The sequence below is a fragment of the Rhinatrema bivittatum genome, chromosome 1, assembly GCF_901001135.1.
Source record: "Rhinatrema bivittatum chromosome 1, aRhiBiv1.1, whole genome shotgun sequence".
Lineage (NCBI taxonomy): Eukaryota > Metazoa > Chordata > Amphibia > Gymnophiona > Rhinatrematidae > Rhinatrema > Rhinatrema bivittatum.
In genome coordinates this window covers 274,821,862-274,845,644 of record NC_042615.1, presented here as the reverse complement: position 1 = coordinate 274,845,644, position 23,783 = coordinate 274,821,862, and the positions used below count along the sequence as shown (strand labels likewise).

Below are 23,783 nucleotides of genomic sequence, written 5' to 3'. Positions count from 1 at the left end.
ACATAAGTTCTCTTCACTTGGGTAGTTCCACACTTTCTCCTCCTCCCTTCTTAGCAGTCACCCCCCCCCCCCCCCCCCCCCCCCCGGTCCTGCCCTTTTCAAGATGGAGGTCCCTGGCTCTGGCAATTTTGTAAAAGGTGGGATAGGGGTCTGAGTGGCCTGGAAAGGCCCAGGCTAGGGTATGCCTGGGTCTCAAGGGCAAATAGACCAGGTTGAAGAGGGTCTAAGGGCTCAGCCTAGCCTGGCTTAGGTCACAAGGCTTGGGAACTCCCCCCACCCCCCCAAAAAAAGAATAAATGAACCTAAATGAAAATCTTGGCCCTGCTCATTCCTGAAATACTGGCCCTGCTCATTTCTGAAATACTGTGTTAAATGCATTAATATCAAGTTAATGCAAGCCTCCTCTCTGGATCCCACATCCCACGGGCTCTCCAGCGACGTCATTGCCCAGCGCCTCTGTTGTCCGCGGTGCCGGGCAATGACGTCGCTGGAGAGCCCGTGGGATGTGGGATCCAGAGAGGAGGCTTACATTGACTTGATGTTAACATGCATTAAGCACCAAACTCGCTAGTCGCTAATGCATGTTTTCTTTTTAAAACTCATTTTAGTAAATAGGCTTCTAAAGGAGGAGATTATACACAGTCCTAGGAAGGAGGATGGGAGGGCTGTGCTTGAAACAGGAGGAAATAATTTAACTGTAACTCATGATTCATTTGAATAATTGCAGTCATCCAAAATCTGCATGTTCGTGTATTTTAGAGAGATAAAGTCCCATCTCCTACGATACAAGGCAATGAGATTTTTAAAGTAATTTTTCTGTGTCTATTCAGACAATAAATGTGAACGACCTAATTGTGAGTTGATTATGTATCTAAACTTATCACAAATTTGACTGATTTGGGACAAACACGGAGGATTCCTGCTGGTTTGAAAATGGAAATGAAGAACTGAGGTAACTTTTCCGCTACACATATATTTTACATATAGGCTTGGGGTGTTGCAACCGTCCCTTCCCGACGGCTTCACTCCGCCTACCTTTCTTTCTTTGCACCTCCTCTCACTATGGATGGACGCCTGGCTGCCATGGCGTCTGACTGCTGTCCTCTCCGGCATCCCCGGACCGGCTTGGGCGCTGCCTCCCGCCATGCTCCGCTGGTACCTTAGGGCGTGTGCACCGCGCGGCCCTCACTTTTATTTTCTACTTGGTGCAAACCTCAGGGGCGTCCCCCTGTGATGACGTCACACTGCCCGGATATTTAAAGCCTACAATGTTTGCTAGCCTTTGAGTTAGCAAGGGGGTATCTTACAGATAGGATTCGCTCTCGTATCCACCTACTCTGCCTCTCCAATTTTCCATTGGGCTCTTAACGCTAACGGGGTACCCGCTCCTCGGGGGCCTCACTTGCCTTTCAGGTCGCTATCAGGAAACCGGTACTCGCTCCTTGATGGCCCATGTTCCCTGACTCGCTGCCTGCTCCTACCTTCTCTTCTGCCTGGAAGGATTCGCTATCTTCAACACCAGTGAGTACTACCATCTTCACCTCAGAGCTGTTCCCTGGAACCAGGTATTCGCTCCTCGAGGGCCTGCCTCTGTTCCAGCCCTAGTGCCAATTCCTACGTGGAACCACTGTGTGAGTACATTACCTTCAAGCCTCTCAGCTCTCAGGGATCAGGTACTCGCCCTTCGAGGGCCTGCTCTCCCTATCCTGGGGTTCTCCATACTGGAGCTTGTGCATATTCCACTGTACTCATTCTCAGTTCTTTCCACTACAGCACTGCTACCGGAGGAGTCTCTGTTCCAGCGTCTGAGGGGTACTAACCCAGCCTGGCTACTTCTGTTGCTCACTACTGCCACCTCTGGTGGCTTCATCACATTGTCTAATAAAAGATCAATCTCTGTGTTTGTGTGTCCTAAGCTGAGCCTGACCTGTGGCCCCTCATGGGACTTCCCCCCATGGGCATGGTCATCTGCCACAGTGTCCAAGAGTCCACCCAAACCTCCCTAATTATAACATGGGGATGGCCTGCATGAAGCGGCAGTTGCTGCTACCCTTAACAGAAGGCAATATTTTTCTCTGTCCTAAAGGTGGCCGGAGTAAGGGCGGGGGGAAGGACAATTGGATGAATGACTGCCAATCCTGGGCCCCGACTTTTACGGTCTGGAGTCCTGATCTGCAGACGAAAGGGAAAAAGCACAGGACTGCTTCTATGGTCAAGCAGCATTGTCTGAATTATCAAGAAGGCTGCTCACCTTGTAAAAATGTTGCTAGCAGTAATTTTGTTATGGGTTAGACCAGTGATGGTGAACTCCAGTGCTCGAGTGCCACAAACAGGCCAGGTTTTTAGGATATCCACAATGAATATGCATGAGAAAGATTTGCCTGAACTGCCTACATTGTATGCATATCTATCTCATGCATAATCATTGTGGATATACTGAAAACCTGGCCTGTTTGTGGCACTCAAGGAATGGAGTTTGCCATCACTGGGTTGCTTGATTTTGATTGTAAATATTGTTATCCTTACCATAAGGCTTGGGGGTAACCTGCATGGAGCAGCAGTTACTACCATAGGAAGCTTGCTGGGCAAACTGGATGGACCATTTGTTCTTCTTCTGTCGCCATGACTATGTTACTATGTATTCCAACCATCTTGTTTCTGCTTAGTTCTTAGGGTTGTGCAGTCCCAATAATTTTGTTGTCATTTTTTTTTTTGGGGGGGGGGGAGTCATTGGCATTTTTTTGGTTCATTTTGTTTCCTGAACTGAAAAATACCCCCTAAACAAAAAAAAAAAATGAAAAGTGCCTGCAGGAGGCCTTCCAACCCCTCTCCTGCTGAGACCAGACTGGGCCCTCTGAGCCCCCTCTCATCCAAAAAAAACCCAAATTCAGGACCTGAGCCTAACCAGCCAGGTTGAGCCATGCCCAGCCAGGGCTTCTCTCCTACTCCCCCCTCCCCTCCCCCCCCCCCCATCTAGTTTGCCAGGGCTGGGGACCTCCTTGACCCTACTTACTCCTTCCGTGAGGGGGGATGTCCAAGAAAGGGGCATTCAGAATGCCCATTGCTCCTGTCCTCCCTGATTCCTTTTAAAAAATGGTTCCGGAAACCCTGAGGGCAGCACCGAAATGTCATCACTGGCACTTGTCTCACATTGTCCTCCAGGTGGCCAGTACTGTTTTTAAAAGAAATTGGTGGAGGCAGAAGCAATGGGCATCACTCCTATCCCTTTCTTGGGTTATGACCCTCCCCCCTCCCCCCCCCCCCCGAACACACACACACACAGAAGAATATGAGGGCGACTGGGGAGGTCCCTGACCCTAGCAAGCTAGATGGAGGGGAGGGGGGGCGTTGGAGGGGCCCAGATAATCCCGACAGGACTTGGCTTAGCCCAGCTGGGTTTTGCAGGGTGAGAGGTGGTTCCAAGCAGCCCAGACAATCCCCAAGTTTTTGTTCAGAGGATTTGGAAGGCCACTGGGAGACTTGTTTTAAATGAAAACAAAAATATCCTGAAATGTGTCCTATTTAGTACATCCATTTTAAACAAATACACATCCCTGGTGTTTCTAGGAGCTGCAAATGATGTTTCATGTCATAAGCGATGTAACCTTGTACTACAGGTCCAGAAAGAGAAAACAGACACCTATGTTTTTATTCCAGCACAAGATTACATCTCTTCTTATGCCATGAAATCTCTCTGGCTGCACTTATTGCTGACTGATAAAATATAGCCCCTTTGATCTGAAGCTCACGTTTGTAGGTGCTTCATGATTTTTTTTTAGTTATTATAAAAAGAAGAAGCAGGCCACCACTTTACTAGAAGAAATAGCTCACTACTGTTGCCCTTTAGATGAGAATATTGTATATTGAGTGCAGCAACATGGCATATCCAGTCCACCCTGTCCATAGATAGCACCGAATACGCTCTGGAGCAGTACGCCGTATATCCAAACCTGCCATTCAGATTTTTGTTTCTGGAGACGGCAGTGCAGTCTAGCCTTTAGGACACTGTGCCACAAATCAGTTGTACACTCTTAGACCTGAGGTGACTCTGAGTGATATTTGCATGAAATCCATGTTTCTCTCTGATCTTTGTTTACTCAGATTCAAATGAGCAAAAACGATAGTGATCTATATTCCATTTACCTTTTGGGGAAATGTCATGATGTAGAGATCAGACACGAAAGTTTGTCGCCAAACATTCTACCCCCAAGCGTGACTGCTTCTACATTCTTCCAGCTCTAAAGTATATTGGCATCCTGTCTGACTGAAAGGATCTGCAGTCGTGAAAGGAATTTTTTCGTTATTATGTGTAGAGGTTCTCATTTTTATTGGGATACAATCGAGAATTGTTCCGGCATCTTTACTATTGTTTAAGTGTGTTGACGTCATAGGCAACACAACAGTCACGTCTTCCAGATCAATGGATTTTCCTAGTCCCACCCAAGGGGGTAACGTTCATGCTGCCCACATTGGTGGGATGTCTACGGATAACGTTTACCCACGGACTTCGCACCAGTTTCCAGTGAAACCATATGCATACTTTCGCTTTGAAAATTACCCCAGGAAACCAACCCGCACACATTTACACTTACCAACTTGGATGGGTAGATTTCCAGAGGAAAAAAAAAATATGCGCATGCTTTTGAAAATGAAAAAAAAAAGGCATACGTGTGGTTCCAGACCCATGCCCAACACCATACCCGGGAACCCCTGAAGTCTCTGCGTGTAAACGTGGGCAGACAGAGGCCCTACACATATCGGTTTACCTGCATATATAGAGGGCAATTTTTTTATTTAATAAAAAAAAGCCAATTTCCACGGGTTAAGTGCTATTCAACTGGCAGAAATGGCTTTGAAAATTCCCCTGATAACTCCAGTAAGTAAGGTGTGGTTTTGATTTACACAGCTCATGGTGTGTATCATTTTATCATTTCTCATATTCTTCTTCACCTGGTTATTGTAGTGAAATTCAGGCATTGCAAGGGAACGCTGTTTATTAACACGTCGCCTTTCGGGAAAACACATTGAATAGAATGTATTACCTCTATAGTAAAATGCATTCAAGCCACCCTTACTGTGATCTAAAAATCTCTCTTTTTCTAGAAAGAATATTTGTAAGGAAAATGCTGAGTTTATGACTGCTCCTTGCCATTTGCCCTTTTTTGTTGATTTTAAAATGCTTTATCGAGCAACATTGCAGAGAGCCCTGTGCCCCCAACTTGCTTTCACTTTTTTGAGTAATTGGATTCTAAGCATCCTGTTAGCAAACCCTGATTAGTTCCAGCTGAGTGCTCCGCAACCACCAAAATAAACTTCCAAGCTTCCCATGGGAATCTTCATCAATAACAGCTTTATAGCATTCTCGCTGGTATATTTAACAGTGGGTTTCCATGGTGTCAAAGTTAGTAAACTCCTTAGCTGGCGCTATGCCAGCTGTTAACCCTTGCTGTGCTGGTTTGCATTTCTCTTTGTTCCAAGGAGCATCGGGACCCTCTGTTCAGGAGTCCTGGGTTAATGGGAATGTAGATAGGCAGCAAAACATGCCCCAGGGCAGGGAGGTCGGATTAGCTCCAGGATACTTTTGGTTAAGCAGTGACACATGCAAAAAAATAAAAAAACAGGTTAGTCAGGCTGCCGTGGTTCCCCCCCCCCCCCCCACCCCCAAGTGCAATACAAAATTGGGTTAGTGGGACTGCGCCCTTCATGCCTTCCTCCCCCCAAGTTCACAGTAATGTTAAAAAAAAAAAAGTCTTGGCATGAAGGCCTGAGAAGAGAACCAGATCCCACCCCATTCGGCGATTCAAAAACAGGATTCCTGGTAGGGGGCTCCTCCCACCCATCCAAGCCAACCCTGTATTATCTTCTGGTCCTGGCTCCCCTACAACTGCAAAGGCCACGGGGCTGTAGTACAGGCTACCACTTCCAGCAGCATAAGTCGTTTCTGGGCAGCAATGCTGGAAGCACAAGCAAGCTACCGGCATAGTGTGTTTTACAGGCAACCTCCTTTCCCCCCATTAGGCAACTCCCCCCATCACCACCACCACCACCACTACCATGCAAGAATCCTTTCTTCGCCGTACCTTCAAAATCTCTGGTCCCTGGTTACTTGTTGGGGGGCTCTAGTTCTTCCTAAGCTCTGGGCATGGCACCGTCTCTTTCACTATGGCGCCATCTGGCTCCATTTATACTTTAGCCCCTATCATGCAATCTCCCCTCAGGCCAGCTAAGCTATAGTATATTTCCCTGTGATATTTTATTGCTGGAGAAAATACTATGGGATTCAGGAAGCTGCAGATTAGTGGCTCCTGTGGCATTTTTCACTGGCAAATTTACTGCAGCTTAGTAAATGGCCTCCTAAAACACAAAAGTACTGTAACCCATTTTTCATGGATAGCATGTGTCCTAAAGGGCCATAAAAGAATTACGATGTTGGGACTACATCCTCAGTATCTTTCCTTCTCTTCTTGTCCCAAGGGGGTGAGTTCTTTCTGTTGGGGGGAAGGATAACCTTCAAGTCTCAGGGCTGGAATGAACTCCCCTGTGTGTAGGACGACAGAGCTTTTTGGTGTAGGCACACTTACAAAACAAGCTGGACTCACTGGATGGGTGTTCAAATTCAAATTTTTCACATTGGTTGAGTTCAAAAGAATTACTATATGAGTAAATAATAAAGTGTCCAAGTACATCCAGGTCCTTCAGTCATATGGGAGTACAAATTTTTTTGGGTCTCTACCTCTGTGAATCTTCCTTCAGGGCAGGGGTTTGGAACTTGCTTATCCTTCATTGGTTGGAACTGATAAGTGTCCCAGTGGTGAGAAGCTTGTCCTAGGTGTTGATGTCCCTTTTCCCCACAGTGCCTTAAAGTCCACAAGCACACCCGATCCCCAACCGTTCAGTGTCCTGCTCCCAGGGGTGAAAACTCTCCAGGTGTCTTTCTCCTCTCTCTCTCTCTCGCTTGAACTTCTTTTTGATCTCAGATATCAGAGGGACCTTCCTGGAGGAATGGTCTGTACTGGAAGCAGATATTAGCTTCCAGTTCTGGGCAAGGAAGGGGCAGAAAAATACTTCCTTCCCACGTAGATAAAAAAAACAAATAAACCTAAAATCTTGGCAAAAACATTACTGGATCTTCAACTGCTGATCTCTGCCACCTCCTCTTGATGGAGCTAAGGGGTCTACAGATCCTAAACGCACTTCTGGAGAGGTATTTCTGCCTCCCAGAAGGCATAGATGTCTAATTACAAAAAAATCTCATCAATGTAGCAAAAATGTAAAAAATCTCACCCTATCCCCCTTCCCTCCAGTCTTTATCCCAAAGACTTGGCAGGACAGTGTCTCTCCCTTCCTTATCTAGGTAGGGGGCCTAAACTTGGAGAGGACACTAAAATACTTCTGTATTCTCCACAACTGTAAACTAGAGTAACTCCCTCTTGTGCCTCAGGGACTTATAAGGATGACCTGCCGCCCTAGGCGGTGATCTCTCGCTCTTTCCCCGACCCACCGAATCGCACTATCAGCAATCTCACCTACTTCCACGTTGCACTGCGTGACTCCTTCCCTTTTCAATCATGGCACCCTGCACCATTCCAGCGCCCTAGGCAGTAGCTTAGTTTGCCTGATTTGTCCCATCGGCCCTGCTCAGGGACTATCCATACCAGCCACCCTCAGGGGGAGATGCTGTGTAGAATGGTTTGCCACTTTGCAGTTATCTACCCAAGGGCTATCTAGTGGAGATCAGGTGACATGTACAGTACAATACAGCAAAGCATAAATAACTAAACACAATTTTTAAAAAATGTTTATTTATTCCATTTTATAAAGACATTCAAGCAAAAACTTGAGAAAAAAACAATGCCATCACTGCAATATAACAAGCAATAACCTGAAGTCGAATTTTCAAGTAAAACAAATAAGAAATAATATATATACCAAATTTATGATGCAAGTCCTCAAACATTTGTGATCCAGACTCATTTCCATATAGAAATATACAAATCATACAGGTAATACTAGCACAGGAGGGGTATTAATCCTATATGAAGGACTACATCCAGCCAATACATCCAACTAGCACTCAAAGAAGGAATCTCTCCCATAGTAGGCAATTTATCAATAAGAAATTTAGACAATTGAGATGGGTGAAAGAACATATAAGAAACATCATGATATTTTATAAGACATTTGCATGGATCCTTCAGAATGAAAAGGACACCCAGCTGCAATACTCTGGGCCTCATTAAGAGGAACTGCTTCCTCCTTTTCTGTGTTTGTCTTGCTAAATCTGGAAACACTCAAACTTTTAGATGGAGAAAAGATTCCAAACCATGTCTAAAAAACATTTTAAGAATCCAGTCCTTATCTGATTCAAGTAAGAATGAGACAATTAAAGTTGCTGGTTGAGCTAATTCACTATCAGAGATTTCAAGGACCTCTGAGATATTCAAATTACCCGAATCTACATGTGACAGAACTTGCATATTCTGTCCCTCTTCAGATTCTTTCTTAAAAGATGGTAAATGGTACATTGTTGTAAAGGAGGAATCGCTTGTTCCGGCACTTTTAATGCCTCCGTCACATATCTCTTCCACATATCCTTTGCCAAGGTATAAGGAACTCTGGGAAAGTTAATAAAATGCAAGTTCCTTCCCCGGATTTGATTCTCCAATTTTTCAATCCTGTTTGTCAGGGCCTGATTTTCTTTCATCAGCATTTGTTGTTGTTCCATTGTATTCCCCATATCTTGTTTTAAAGACTCACACAGATGCCCAGTAACAATATTCTCTAGGGGTGTGCATCTTGTGCTCCTACCATGTGACAGGGGCCGACCAATGGCACCGGTAGCCCCTGTGACATAGTAAGGGCAAAGGCAATCGGTTCCATTTTGATTACTGGCAGCTGATGGCCCGAGTGCAGGAGATGGCTCCCGGACCCCCTGCTGGACCACCAGGGAGTTTTGGTAAGTCTTGGGGGGTCAGGAGGGTGAGGGGTTGTAGTTAATTCAATTTTAGCCGGGAAACGAATAAGAATTAATGCATGAACATATTAGGGGGCCCCCCTTGCCGAATGCAACGTATCTGCCCCTCGACGAATATGAATTCCGAATGCAACATATGGCGTCCCTCTGCACATCCCTAATATTCTCTTCTTTTAATGACTTAACTTGGTTTTCAACCTCAATAACTTTTTTCTCCACCAGGTTTATCTGAGCAGATAAATTATAGTTCAAAGTCACAATCACTTCCCATATAGCCTCTAGGGAAAATACAGGAGGTCTTATCCCGATAAAAGAATTGGTTGAAGATTTTTCCATTAAGGAAACAGTACCATGGAAAGATTTCTCTTCGCAGTGCTGCTGAGGACCTCTGACTGGAGCTGCTCCTGAAGCACCGGCGATATCCATGCTGAGCTCTGGGGTAATGGTCACAGACTCCATGTACTTAGGATGGGGCTCAGAGGTCACGGTGACATCAGCATGCGCCGAGTCTTGTCGCGGTGAGAGGAGCCTTGCCACAGCAGGGTTTATAGGAGCCATCCTTTCAGCCGGGGATAAAGATGTTATTGAATCAGGGAAGGAGTCAAGTACTTCCTCTTGGCTGACTTCCAGCGATTTCCTTTCCGGCAAACAAGCCTCTCGCTGCATGTGTGCATCCATCGGCCCAACAAGGGGACCCTCTGGAGGGGCAGCTGAGACCTCCCTCTCGTTAGCCCTTGTCTTGCAGCCGGAATGAGGCATCACAGACCCGAAGTAAATTTAAGAGGAAAAGAGGTTTGCAACTCCGTGTAGAGCTAGGTCGCCATCTTGGATCCTCTAAACACAATTTTAACATACTAATAACATGTAACTGCCGGGTAGATAGACCAGGACAGGGCCCAAGAGGCACACACCTCAGTTCAGATTTTAAAGACTCAGTTGTCAAAAAAGATGTAAATTCACTCTGAGTGTCCAGAATTCCCTACGGAGGAGGGGGGGGGGGGGAGAGAGAGAGAAGAAAGATTAATTTCTAGGTCCTTTTGCATTGCTTAGCTTTTAAACTGCTTGTGAATGCCCTTATAAACAAGCAGGAATGGACAGCAACAATAATAACTTTGAAAGCTGGTCTGGTTTCCAACTCAACTTTACTTGATTGTTGATAAGATGGATATAAAGTTCTATACAGCTCATTGGTGCTAAAGTCCAATTGATTTACAATTTGAGTTATGAATAAATTTGTGACCTGAAACATCCTGCAAATGTCTTAAATGAATAAAACCAATTCCCTTAGTAATGTATCTCCTTTTCCAGCCCAATTAATGCATTTAGTTATAGTCAATTCTTCCCACTGTGAAATGGTTAGAAAGTTGATCTAAATTACTTAAAAAAATGAAATGGCCCAGTTCTCATACCTCTCCTATACTCTTCCCTATTCTCCTTTCCCTTTCACCTAGTCAGTACCAGACTGGCCCTGTGGTATTCCTCTTCTCCCAAGTGTTTCTCACTTGGGTCAATATTGAAAAGCTCTTGAATGATACTCTCAAACTCCTTCTCTGTCTGGTTATGGATGTAAATCCATTCTGCCTTGATGACACAGCTGCTCTTCAGCTTCTTTCTAGGCAAAAGACCACTTCCTCTAGATGACACAGAATCTGAGTCCCTGGGCCCTAGGGATTTCAGTGAACACAAAAAGGAAAAATCTTACTCAAAAAGGGAAACCCAAGAAGAGGCAGGAAGGATGGAAAAATACTTTCTCCTCTCACAAAATAAGGTCTCCAAACCTGGAAAAAAATGAAGGGTAAGGCACTCTGGGGTCTATAAGAACATAAGACATTGCCATACTGGTTCAGATTCTGGGTCCATCAAGCCCAGCATCCTGTTTCCAACAGTGGCCAATCCAGGCTACAAGTACCTGGCAAGTACCCCAAAACTAAGTATATCCCATGCTACTGATGTTAGAAATAGCAGTGGCTATTTGGTAATGGACCTCTCCAAGAACTTATCCAAACCCTTTTTAAACCCAGCTAAACTAACTGCACTAACCACATCCCCTGGCAACAAATTCCAGAGTTTAATTGTGCATTGAGTGAAAAAGAATTTTCTCTGATTAGTTTTAAATGTGCCCCATGCTAACTTCATGGAGTGCCCCCTAGTCCTTCTATTATCTGAAAGAGTAAATAACCGATTCACATTAAACCATTCTAGACCTTTCATGATTTTAAAGACCTCTATCATATCCCCCTCAGCCATCTCTTCTCCAAGCTGAACAGCCCTAAAGTCTTTAGTCTTTCCTCATACGGGAGCTGTTCTATCCCCTTTATCATTTTGGTTGCCCTTCTCTGTACCTTCTCCATTGCAACTATATCTTTTTTGAGATGCGGTGACCAGAATTGTACACAGTATTCAAGGTGAGGTCTCACCATGGAGCGATACAGAGGCATTATGACTATTTCTGCTTTATTTACCATTCGATTTCAATGTATTATCCACTATGACACCTAAATCTTTTTCCTGGGTGGTAGCTCCTAATATGGAACCTAATATTGTGTAACTACAGGGTTATTTGTCCCTATATGCATCACCTTGCACTTATTCACATTTAATTTCTTTTGCCATTTGGATGCCCAATTTTACAGTCTCACAAGGTCCTCCTGCAATTTATCACAATATGCTTGTGATTTAACTACTCTGAATAATTTTGTATAATCTGCAAATTTGATTACCTCACTCGTCGTATTCCTTTCCAGATCATTTATAAATATATTGAAAGGCATGAGTCCCAGTATAGATCCCTGAGGCACTCCACTGCCCACCCCCTCCACTGAGAAAATTATCCATTTAATCCTACTCTGTTTCCTGTCTTTTAGCCAGTTTGTAATCCATGAAAGGACATCGCCACCTATCCCATGACTTTTTACTTTTCTTAGAAGCCTTTCATGAGGAACTTTTCAAATGCATTCTGAAAATCCAAATATACTACATCTACCAGTTCATCTTTATCTACATGATTATTAACCTCTTTTAAAAAAGTGAAACAGATTTGTAAGGCAAAATGTGCCTTGGGTAAAGCCATGCTGACTTTGTTCCATTAAACCATGTCTTTCTATATGTTCTGTGATTTTGATATTTAGAACACTTTCCACTATTTTTCCTGGCACTGAAATCAGTCTAGCTGGTCTGTAGTTTCCCAGATCGCCCCTGGAGCCCTTTTTAAATATTGGGGTTATATTAGCCACCCTCCAGTCTTCAGGTACAATGGATGATTTTAATGATAGGTTACAAATTTTAACTAATAGATCTGAAATTTCATATTTGAGTTTCTTTAGAATGCTGGGGTGTATACCATCTGGTCCAGGTGGTTTATTACTCTTCAGTTTGTCAATCAGGTATACCTTATCTTATAGGTTCACTGTGATTTGGTTCAGTTCATCTGAATCATTACCCATGAAAACCCTCTCTGGAAAGGGTATCTCCCCAATATCCTTTTCAGTAAACATTGAAACAAAGAAATTGTTTAATGTTTCCATGATGGCCTTGTCTTCTCTAAGTGCCCCTTTAACCTGTTGGATCCTTCTTCCAATTTTTGAATGAAGATCTTTTGGCTAAAACAGCCTCTTTCACCTCACCTTTTAACCATGCTGGTAATCATTTTGTTTTCCTTCCAACTGGACTGTGCTTCTAGGATGGTATTTTTTTAACAATGTCCATGCCTCTTGCACACTTTTTACCTTTGTAGCTGCTCCTTTCAGTTTTTTTCTATTTTTCCCATTTTATCAAAGTTTCCCTTTTAAAAGTTTAGCACTAGAGCCATGGATTTGCTTACTGTCCCCCTGTCGTCGGTTCCTGAACCAATTGCTCCATAAAACTGTCATTTATTCCATCCAGGAACTTTATCTCTCTAGCCAATATAAATAAATAACATAAAAAGGGGGAGAATCCTCCCATATCTGTATGCCAGCTAAATTTACAGGTATTTAAGCATAGCCCAACCCTAAATAAGGGTGGTGCCCTTAAATCCCAATAAAAGCTTAACAAAAAACCCAGGCCTTAATCTTTTTTCTACAATTCATGTAATCTGTTATCCCCTCCCCCCATATCTTGAAAAGGGGATCAGCTTCAGAGACTGCTGAGCACTGATCACTCATTACTGTGTCCAGGAAAAGCATGGGTTCATGCTGGGGTGAGCAGGATTCACTTAACAAGGGCTGTTACCCCACAACTTGATAAATAGGGCCCTAAATTAGGTGACAGCACATTGAGCAGACACAAATGGGCAGAGTGCGTGACCTATGTTGCCATAATCAGCTGATGTCTTTTGGGGTCCATTTTCAAAAAGCTATGTGGGCACTTTTAGGGTAATTTTAAAAACAATTTATGCAAAACACAATTTCACATGTACTTTTATGTGCTTAGTAAATAGGCCTTCCGGGCAGCGGAATTGGAACAGGGAAAGGATTTAGACACGTGCTTTCAATTATCAAATGTATGTGAGTAAATCCATATGCAATACAGTATAACTGCTCTCAGGCAGGTGTACCTTTGTGTGTGTATGGCACAGGGGGTTCCACACAAACACCCACAACTTTTCAAAGTGCATTTATGTTGGTAAAGTCTACTTTGAAACTTCCGGCTAACATCTGCAATCTTCAGCCTATGCAGACTGTTAGAAAATTGCCCTCTTTATGTGCATACTGTAGGCAAATTTTATAAGAGAAATTACCCGTGTTGTTTCTCTTTGGAAATTAGCAAGTTCCAATATGTGACTTAAAAGGATCCACGTACTTTGCAGCTGTTGTTTATATGGACAGTGGAGGGAGACAAAATAGCATGTATTCATTCAAAAAGCGAATATACATGTACTGTTTTCTACTTTCTGACCCCTCCCCGTCCCAAACACATCTAGAGGAAAGTGATATCTCAAAAAAAATATAGCCCCAATGCAAGAAAAATCTTGCTGATCAGCATTGCATGCAAATGCATGCAAACTAGCTCATTAATATTAATATTGAAAAACATGGATCGTGATGATGTGATGCACGTTAATCCTTTGAAAGTTAACTACACCTCAAGAAACTGATGCATTTGTTCGTGGATAGCATTCTAGTTCTGGTAAACTATATGCTTCCATGTCTTTCAATCCTTTGTTGTTGGGGATGTGCATTTGTTTGAAATGAATGTGGAATCTGAACTGAAAAAAAATCCCATTTTCATTTTAGCTTAGTTCTTTGGATGGAAATACTGGTGCCTTGAAAATATTTAATTTATTGTTTTTGGTAAGAAAGAAACCACACCCTCTCTGTAGTCCCTCTCCCCCCCCCCCCCCCCCTCCTCCCCAGGTTCCCCCATGGCTCCCTTACCCCTTCATAAGATGGGTCAGATCAAGATCCTCAAACTCAAGATTCTGTCTCTGAAATTGGCCAGTCTGAGTTACAAGGGGGGGGGGGGGGGGGCTGTTCTTTTTTTGTTTTTTAGGGTTATTTTTTTATTTATTTTTGGTTCAGCAAATGAACTGAACCCTAATAAACATTACATGAACTGAGTCCTCCCAGCACCCCCCAAAAAATCAAGAAACAAAAAAGACAAAACAAAAATGTTTCCCTGTGTTCATCCCTATTTTTCGTGCTAGGCTGTTCAGTATTGTGCGATATAAAACTAACTGTTCATGCTGTCCTGTGATGGCTTCAATAGAGAATGATATTGCATGGCTTTTGAATACTGTGATGTGTTGTTTGTTGAGGGAATAATTCTGCTGAAGGGCGTGAGGGCACAGGAAAGACTTTTTTTTTCACCATCAGTGAAATATGTCTCTATTTCTTTATTTTCTACTTTTCCTCTATTGCTGCCCTAGGGCTTGGCTTGGTTTAAAGCATATTTAAATGAGGCAGTTCAGTGACTAAAGAGTGGCAAAATAATTTTACCATTTCTCCTTAGTTTGAGCTGATACCGCAGTCAGAGCATACTTAAGGTGATTCTCTGCCCAGTTCCAGATGTTGCTGTTGCCAAGAAAGGGACTCTGCATGTCAGGAAGGAGATAATGAATTCTGTGCATATTGTAATGAATGTGAGAATGTATTATGTATGTTAGCATGGGGGCCATCCTAAATCCTCACATAAAGTAGGATTATTTGGCTTTTTGGAGCAGGGTTAAATTAAGATGGGTGCTGGGCCCAGGATGAATCAACCACAGTGAGGTCCTGGAATGTTGGAATTAATAGTGTTGGGGTTGAGGCTACTATAGCAGTGTGTGTCCTAGGATGGTCGCCTCTATTTCCCCCCTCCCCCAAGGACGGCCCATTTTCTGAGATATATAGAGCCTCCCAGTTGTGCTTTATTTAGCATAAGAAAATTATTTTAATTCACCAAAGTTGCAAAAGGAGCAGTACAAGCAAAGAAAAAATAAATAAACTATATTGATTAAATTACATAAATATAAGTAATATATTTTATTTTATTTCTATTTTTTATTAATGAAATTTTCTAAATCATACAAAGAATCAACTTTGCATTGACAATACATGGACATTAAGGCCCGAATTTTAAAAAGGTTATGCGTGCATGACCGGTCTTATGCGCACCAAGCCTATTTTAAAAGACCCGGTCACGCACGTAAATCCCTGGGACGCGTTTATGTCCAGGGGCATCGGGGAGTGGGCAGGCAGGCGGGTGGGGAGTGGGCGGGGTGGGGCAGTCTGGGGTGGGGCTAGAGGCCCTCGGCACACCAGCCATTTGCTGCTGTGCCAGGGGATCGTGTGCCAGCAGGGTGCCAGCGTGCACTACTTGTGCCTGCCTCCAGGCAGGCGCAACAGGTAAAATAAAAATCTGGGGGAGTTAGGTTAGAGTTAGGGGGCAGGAAGGCTAGGGGAAGGGGTAGAAAGGTCAGGCTAGGAGGTAGGGAACGGAGGAAGGCCGCGGGTGTCGGCGTGCGCAAGTTACACAATTGTGCACCCCCTAGCGTGTGCCGATCCCCGATTTTATAACATGTACACACCTGGGTAGTGCATGCACATGGACACACACGCACAACTTTATAAAATCTACCTGAATATGAAGAAAGAAAGAAAATAAGAAAAACATATAATAATATAGAAAAAAACCCATTATTTTCCTTTATCCATTTCATACAAAATATCAACATTTGAAAGGGGATCCGGAAAACTAAGGAGAAATATACAAATAGAGAAAATAAACTGGCATAGCATGTAGCAGACCATAATTAACCTAAGCCCATACTTCTCTAGGCTAACACTGGGGAAGAAGTTAGTGGCTTCTTGGAATCCAAAAATGCCCTAAGTTGTTTCGGAACAAAAAAAAGGAAGCAATCTGTATTATATTTAATAAAACATTTCTAGGGCTAACAGAAAGAAAAGGAACAACCTAAAGAAATAGCCTTTTGTCTATACAATAGAAAAGCCCTTCTTCCTTCTTGTATTAATATGCATGAGATATTAGAAAACACACAGATTGACCATAGAATAAAGAAGATAAATTCCTGAAGTATTAGCGCATGACATTACTCACATCTTGGGATGATACAAACTTAACCAACAAGGTAGCACATTCTAAAATTTCAGGTGAAGAACTCTCCAAGAAATTAGTCAAATTAGGAAAACCAGACTGGAATTGAGTATTGGGATTTCCAAAGGGAACTGTAGGAAGAAAAAGTAATTTACTAATAGAAGTTAATTGCTCAGATTCAAATTTTAGAAATTCTAGGAAATATTTTTTTAAGGTAATATCAGGAATTTCCCCGAGAGTCTTCGGGAAATGTAAAAAGCATAGAATCAAATGTCTAGTGTGGTTTTCCAACTTTTCAATCCTTCTAGACAGGGTATTCCAGTCCTTCACTGAGGTAAACTGAAATGTTTGCATATCTTTAATATCTTCTTTCAGTTTAGAGACTTTACTTGTAAGGGACAGAATATTATCATCGTATTTGTCTCCCATCTAATCCATTTTGGATGAAAGAGGGTCTACCTTCAAAGAACAAGCACTTAAAGAATTACCAAAACCAGCCATCAACTCCCACAATGGATCCAGAGTCATGATTGCGGGACAAGCAGGGACTACGAAAGACCCACTACTCGCCGGTGATAACAAATCACCCCAGGCCAAATCCGAGAGGGGTGCTACTTTAATCACATTCACCCAAGCAGGGGCAGGAAAGCTTGAAGATAGGGGTTGAGTTAACACAGAAAACCCAACCCGATGACCATCCAATGTCAGCTCCACTCATTGCAAGGCCATCTCCAACAGTCCACAAGCCCCCTCCAATGCAGTTGCTCCAGCAACATCATAGCTGGGCACTGCAGAGCTAGGAGACAAAGGTGAGTGCTCTGCCAGGGAAGTTGTTCATCAAGCGGGCTCAGGGACGCCTCCGCTGCAGATGCCTGTAAATGCTCCTTCCATGCGGGTGCCATCAGGATCCTCGTCTCCCTGTAAATTGGACAGTGAGGCAATATAAATGATGATTAGCTGTTGGCTCAAAGGAAAGAGGGCTTGAGGAGGAAAACTCTCACACTACTCTTACTTTCAAAAGATATCACAAAAGGCAAGAATAACAAGGAAAATCAAGGGTATAACAGAGCTGCAAACGCTGCCTCTAGCATTCAGTTATTCTAGGATTCAATTAATGTCCCCTTCATTGAAACATCCCTCTGTCACCCATCTCCCACAGCGGTTACGGAATCCCAAGAAAAAATATTTTACAGTGGGCTCAGGTAGAACTAGACATGTGACAATCAGGCACCCACCTTCCCCAAGTTTACAGCAACCCCCACCCCTACTCCCACAGAGTTCTCAGACATCAAGGATTAAAAAACCCATAATCAGTCGGATATCAGTAGTTTCTGGCAAAAAAAGACCTGTGACAGTCATGGAAAGGGAAAATAACATAAATCAGCTAAAAAAAACCAGAAAAAGTTCTTAGGACGAGGAACATAGCAAGGGAGAAAAATTGGAAAGCTATGACTACAAATGCTCGCAGTTTGGGCAATAAAATTCCAGTCCTGCAGGCCTTAATGGTGGAGGCAGACTTGGACATTGTGGCTGTCACGGAGACATGGTTCACGGATTCTCATGACTGGGATATGGCCATACCAGACTATAACTTGTTAAGGAATGACAGAAAGGACAAAAAAGGGGGAGGAGTAGCACTTTATGTCAAAAATAATATCCAAGCCACTGAACTACAAGGAAAGTGGGGGTGGAGAAGAAGCATTATGGGCCGTCCTAAAAAAAGATGACGGTACATCCATTTTTACTGGAGTGGTGTACAGGCCTCCGAATCAGATGGAAGAACTAGATAGAGATCTGATCAAAGACATTATAAAGGTGGGAAAAAAGGGGGAAGTGTTGATTGTTGGTGATTTTAATCTACCAGATGTGGAGTGGAGTATCCCTTCTGCAGAATCTAACAGAAATAGAGAGATAGTGGATGCCCTGCAAGGGGCTCTGTTCAAACAAATGGTAATGGAACCCACATGGGAGGGAGTTTTACTTGACGTAGTGCTTACTAATGGGGATAATTAGGGATGTGAATCGGGCTTCGGACGACTGAAAATATCGGATGATATTTTCAAAATCATCAGAAATTGGGGGCTCCCCCAAAACAATAGGAAAACCCCACGATATCGTGGGGGTTCTCTTATCATTTTGGGGGAGGGCGGGAAAAACGACACACAAAAATAACCCCTAAACCCACCCCGACCCTTTAAAACTAATCCCTTAGCTTCCCCCACCCTCCTGACCCCCCAAAAAACTTTTTACAGGTACCCGGTGGTCCAGTGGGGGTCCCTGGAGCGATCTCTCGCTCCCGGGCCATCGGCTGCCACTAATCAAAATGGCACCAATGGCCCTTTGCCCTTACCATGTGACAGGGTATCCATGCCATTGGCCGGACCCTGTCACATGGTAGGAGCACTGGATGGCCGGCACCATCTTGTGCTCCTACCATGTGACAGGGGCTGACCAATAGCACTGGTAGCCTCTGTGACATAGTAAGGGCAAAGGCTATCGGCGCCATTTTGAATACTGGCAGCCGACGGTCCGAGTGCAGAGGTCGCTCCCGGACCCCCGCTGGACTTTTGGCAAGTCTTGTGGGGGTCAGGAGGGTCCCCCAAGACTTTCCAAAAGCCCCTGGTGGTCCATCGGGGGTCCAGGAGCGATCTCCTGCACTCGGGCCATCGGCTGCCAGTAATCTAAATGGTGCCGATAGCCTTTGCCCTTACTATGTCACAGGGACTACCGGTGCCATTGGTCAGCCCCTGTCATATGGTAGGAGCACAAGATGGCACCGGCCATCCAGTGCTTCTACCATGTGACAGGGTCCAGCCAATGGCACGGATACCCTGTCACATGGTAAGGGCAAAGGGCTATTGGCGCCATTTTGATTAGTGGCAGCTGACGGCCCTGGAGTGGGACATCTCTCCAGGGACCCCCACTGGACTACCAGTTACCTGTAAAAAGTTTTTTTGGGGGTCGGGAGGGTGGGGGAAGCAAAGGGATTAGTTTTAAAGGGTCGGGGTGGGTTTTTTGTTTATCGGCTCGGGCGCAGCCGATAAACAAAACTGCGATCGGGCCCGATGAAAAAAACCCCACATGTGAATCGGACCGGAATCCGAACCGATTCTGGTTCCGATTCACATCTCTAGGGATAATGTCTCTAATGTCTGGCCTCAGCACCAGTGATCATCTAACAGTATGGTTTGATATTGCAAATAGGATCCAGAGAAGTGTCACAAAGACCCGAGTTTTGAACTTCAAAAAAACAGACTTTGTCGAAATGGGGAAATATCTGGAGGCAGAACTTGAAGACGGAAAAAATGGGAAAGGTGGAACAACAGTGGGCCAAACTAAAAGGAGCAATTACAAAAGCAACAAATTTGTATGTTAGAAAAGTAAACAAAAGTAAGAGAAATAATCCAATCTGATTCACAAAGGAGGTGGCTGATGTAATAAAAGCAAAAAAAGCAGCTTTTAAGAAATATAAAGAATCCCAAAAAGTGGAACACAGGGAGGATTATCTGGTAAAACTGAGGAAGAAGAAAAAAGTCAGGCAGAGGAAAGGACTGCCAAGGAGATAAAGTGAAGTTACAAAACATTTTTCAGATATATCAGAGAAAGGAGAAAGGTACATAGTGGTATAGTGAAATTGAAAGGGGATAAGGATCAGTGGATGGAGACAGATGATGAATTAGCAGAAATATTAAACAAATACTTCTGTTCAGTGTCACAAAAGAAGACCCTGGAGAAGGACCGTCACTTGTTATCAAGACTGTAGAAGGGGGTGGAGTAGATGAAACTCCATTTATGGAAGAGAATGTATGGGAAGAGCTAAGAAAACTGAAAGTGGACACATGGGGCCTGATGAGGTTCACCCCAGAATACTGAGGGAACTCAAAGATGTGCTAGTGGGTCCACTGTGTGACCTGTTCAATAGAGTGGGAGTAGAGAATAGGCTGGAAACTAAAGGCCGGTTAGCATCACCTCGGTGGTGGGAAAATTAATGGAGACTCTGCTGAAAGAAAGGATAGTGAACTATCTACATTCTGGTGCGTTGCTCAATCAGAAGCAGCATGGATTCACCAGAGGAAGGTCCTGTCAGACGAATCTAATTGATTTCTTTGATGGGGTGACTAGAGAACTGGATCAGGGAAGAGCGCTTGATGTAATTTATGTGGATTTTAATAAAGCTTTTGATACGGTCCCACACTGAAGACTCATCAACAAAATGAGAAGCTTGGGAGTCAGCTCAAAGGTGTTGGCATGGATTACAAACTGGTTGACAGATAGAAGACAATGGGTGATGGTAAATGGTAGGGATGTGCAGCCCGAAAGTTTATGTTCATAAGTCCATAAGTCGAATGGGGGGCTCATTTGCGGTCAATATGGACATATGGAGAATTCCATAAGTTGAGTCTATGTCCATATGTGCAAATAAAAATTTAAATAAAAATTTAAACCCCTCACCCTCCTTAATCCCCCCCAAAACTTACCAAAATTCCCTGGTGGTCCAGCGGGGAGTCAGGAAGCCATTCCTCCCAGTGGTTTTGCGAGGAGCACGTGACGTCCGCGTCACATCGATGACGCGGCCGTCACGTGGTCCACCGGGGTTCCGCTCCCGGAGCCCTCGTTTTGAACAAACTGAACTTTTGGCCAGCTTGGGGGGGTCAGGAGGCCCCCCCAAGCTGGCCAAAAGTGCCTTTTGGGCCCAATGAGGGGTCCGGGAGCGGACCCGAGGGGAATCACGTGACGTCCGCGTCACTCCGTCGTGACGCGGCCGTCACGTGGTCCATCGCGGTTCCGCTCCCGGACCCCTCGTTGGGCCCAAAAGGCACTTTTGGCCAGCTTGGGGGGGCCTCCTGACCCCCCCAAGCTGGCCAAAAGTGCCTTTTGGGCCCAACGAGGGGTCCGGGAGCGGACCCGAGGGGAATCACGTGATGTCGGCGTCACTCCGTCGTGACGCCGATGTCACGTGGTCCATTGCGGTTCCGCTCCCGGAACCCTCGTTGGGCCCAAAAGGAACTTTTGGCCAGCTTGGGGGGGGTCAGGAGGCCCCCCCAAGCTGGCCAAAAGTTCCTTTTGGGCCCAACGAGGGTTCCGGGAGCGGAACCGCGATGGACCACGTGACGTCGGCGTCACGACGGAGTGACGCGGACGTCACGTGATTCCCCTCGGGTCCGCTCCCGGGACCCTCACGGAACTTTTGGCCAGCTTGGGGAGTTTTGGTAAGTCTTGGGGGGGGATTAAGGAGGGTGAGGGGTTTAAATTTTTATTTAGATCAACAATCGCGATTTCCAACGTATTCAACATAGCTATGTTGAATAAGCTGGAAATCCGATCGTTTACGCCTCATCATTTTTTTAAGTTAAAAAAAAAAAATAAGTTGCGTTTTCCATTTAAGTTCAAAACGAATGCACACCCCTAGTAAATGGAACCTACTCTGAAGGGTTAGAAGGTAAAGTTTGATTATTTGCAGATGATACTAAGATCTACAACAGAGTGGATATGCTGGAAGGTGTACAGAGAATGAGACGGGATTTAAGGAAGCTGTAAGAGTGGTCGAACATATGGAAGCTTGGATTCGATGCCAAGAAATGCAGAGTCATGCATCTGGGGCATGGTAATCCAAAAGAAAGGGCTGATGTGCACAGAGCAGGAGAGAAACCTTGGGGTGATAGTGTCTAATGACCTGAAGTCGATGAAGCAGTGTGACATCACTATAGCCAAAGCCAGAAGAATGCTGGGCTGCATAGAGAGAGGAATATCTAGTAAGAAAAGGGAAATGATAATCCCCTTGTACAGGCCCTTGGTGAGGCCTCACCTGGAGTACTGTGTTCAGTTCTGAAGACCGTATCTCAAAAGGGTCAGAGACAGGATGGAGGCGGTTCAGAGAAGGGCGACTAAAATGGTGGGTGGAATCCATCGAATGACTTATGATAAGAGGCTGAAGAACCTGAATATGTATACCCTGGAGGAGAGGAGGAGCAGGGGAGATATGATACAGACCTTCAGATACTTGAAAGGTTTTAATGATCCATGGTCGTCATCAAACCTTTTCCATTGGAAACCATTTAGTAGAACTAGGGGTCACGATTTGAAACTCCAGGGAGGAAGACGTAGAACCAATGTCAGGAAATATTTCTTCACTGAGAGGGTGGTGGATGCCCTTCCAGAGGAAGTGGTGAAGACTAAAACTGTGAAGGATTTCAAAGGGGCATGGGATAAACATTGTGGATCCCTAAAAGGCTAGAGAATGGGAATAAATAAAAAAGCTAAATCTAAGAGAAACAAGGAGGTAAACTACATGGAGCGGCAGTAACTACCCTTAAGAGAAACATGGGGGTAACCTGCATGGAGCGGCAGTTAGTATCTGGTTAACTTGCTGGGCAGACTAGATGGACCATTTTGGTCTTTTTCTGCCATCATTACTATGTTACTATATTACTATGCCGCCATCTTGGATCCCTCAGTAATATATTTTATTTTATTCATATATTTATTAATTTATTCTTTGCATTGCTCCTTTTGGTTCTTTGTACTACCATTGGTGCAGATTTTAAAAGCCCTACACGCATAAATCCAGCTGCATTTACGCGCGCAGGGGGGTTACGCGTGCCAAGCCTATTTTGCATAGGCCCAGCGACGCGCACAAGCCACAGGACGCACGTATGTCCCGGGGCTTGAAAAAAGGGGGGGCGTGGGCGGTCCGGGGCAGGGCAGGGGTGTGTGCAATGTTCTCTCAACCTAGCTTAATGTTTTGCACAAATCTCATCTCTGGGTGAGTTTCCTCACTACAAAGGTCATCAAATCTTCACAAGAGAGCACTGTTCTGTTCATACCCCTACACTAATACCTAAACCTCACCTCAAGTGACTAGGTGGGCCTCCCATTGAGATTCTAGTGTGAGTACATTATGGCTAGTCAGTCTCTTTCTCTCTCTCTCTCCCTCCCCCCTCCCTTCCCCCAGGAGCTTAAAACACAGCATGTGTGAAAAACATCACAACCACGATAAAGCCCTATCGCACAGCTTTACGCAATTGAAAAAGGTGTAGTTAAAGCCGTGCAATATGGCTTCGCAAAATTGTGAGCCCAGCCCACTTGACCAAAATTCCCACCCGATATACTCCCCTTTTTCTCATTTGCATCACACCAAACGTTATGGTCCTTTCGCATGCATTAAAGGTGTTTTTTGCATGCGAAAACACCATATAGCACTTTGATAAATGACCCCTTAGATGGAACCACGCCTCCGAGCTCCTAACAGGGCCTGAGGGCGCGCTCCGTAACAGAATCTGATAAAAAGAGGGAACCT

At 44.5% G+C, this 23,783-nt stretch overlaps 1 long non-coding RNA gene across 1 annotated transcript in view; it reads right to left on the bottom strand.

Moving 5' to 3' along the window:
* Positions 1-15,950: 15,950 nt before the first annotated feature.
* The window catches only part of LOC115087581, a 60,474-nt gene continuing 52,641 nt past the window's right edge, over positions 15,951-23,783 (bottom strand). The window contains exon 3 of the long non-coding RNA XR_003855546.1: positions 15,951-17,404. This is a non-coding gene — a long non-coding RNA (uncharacterized LOC115087581). The remainder of the gene's footprint in view (positions 17,405-23,783) is intronic.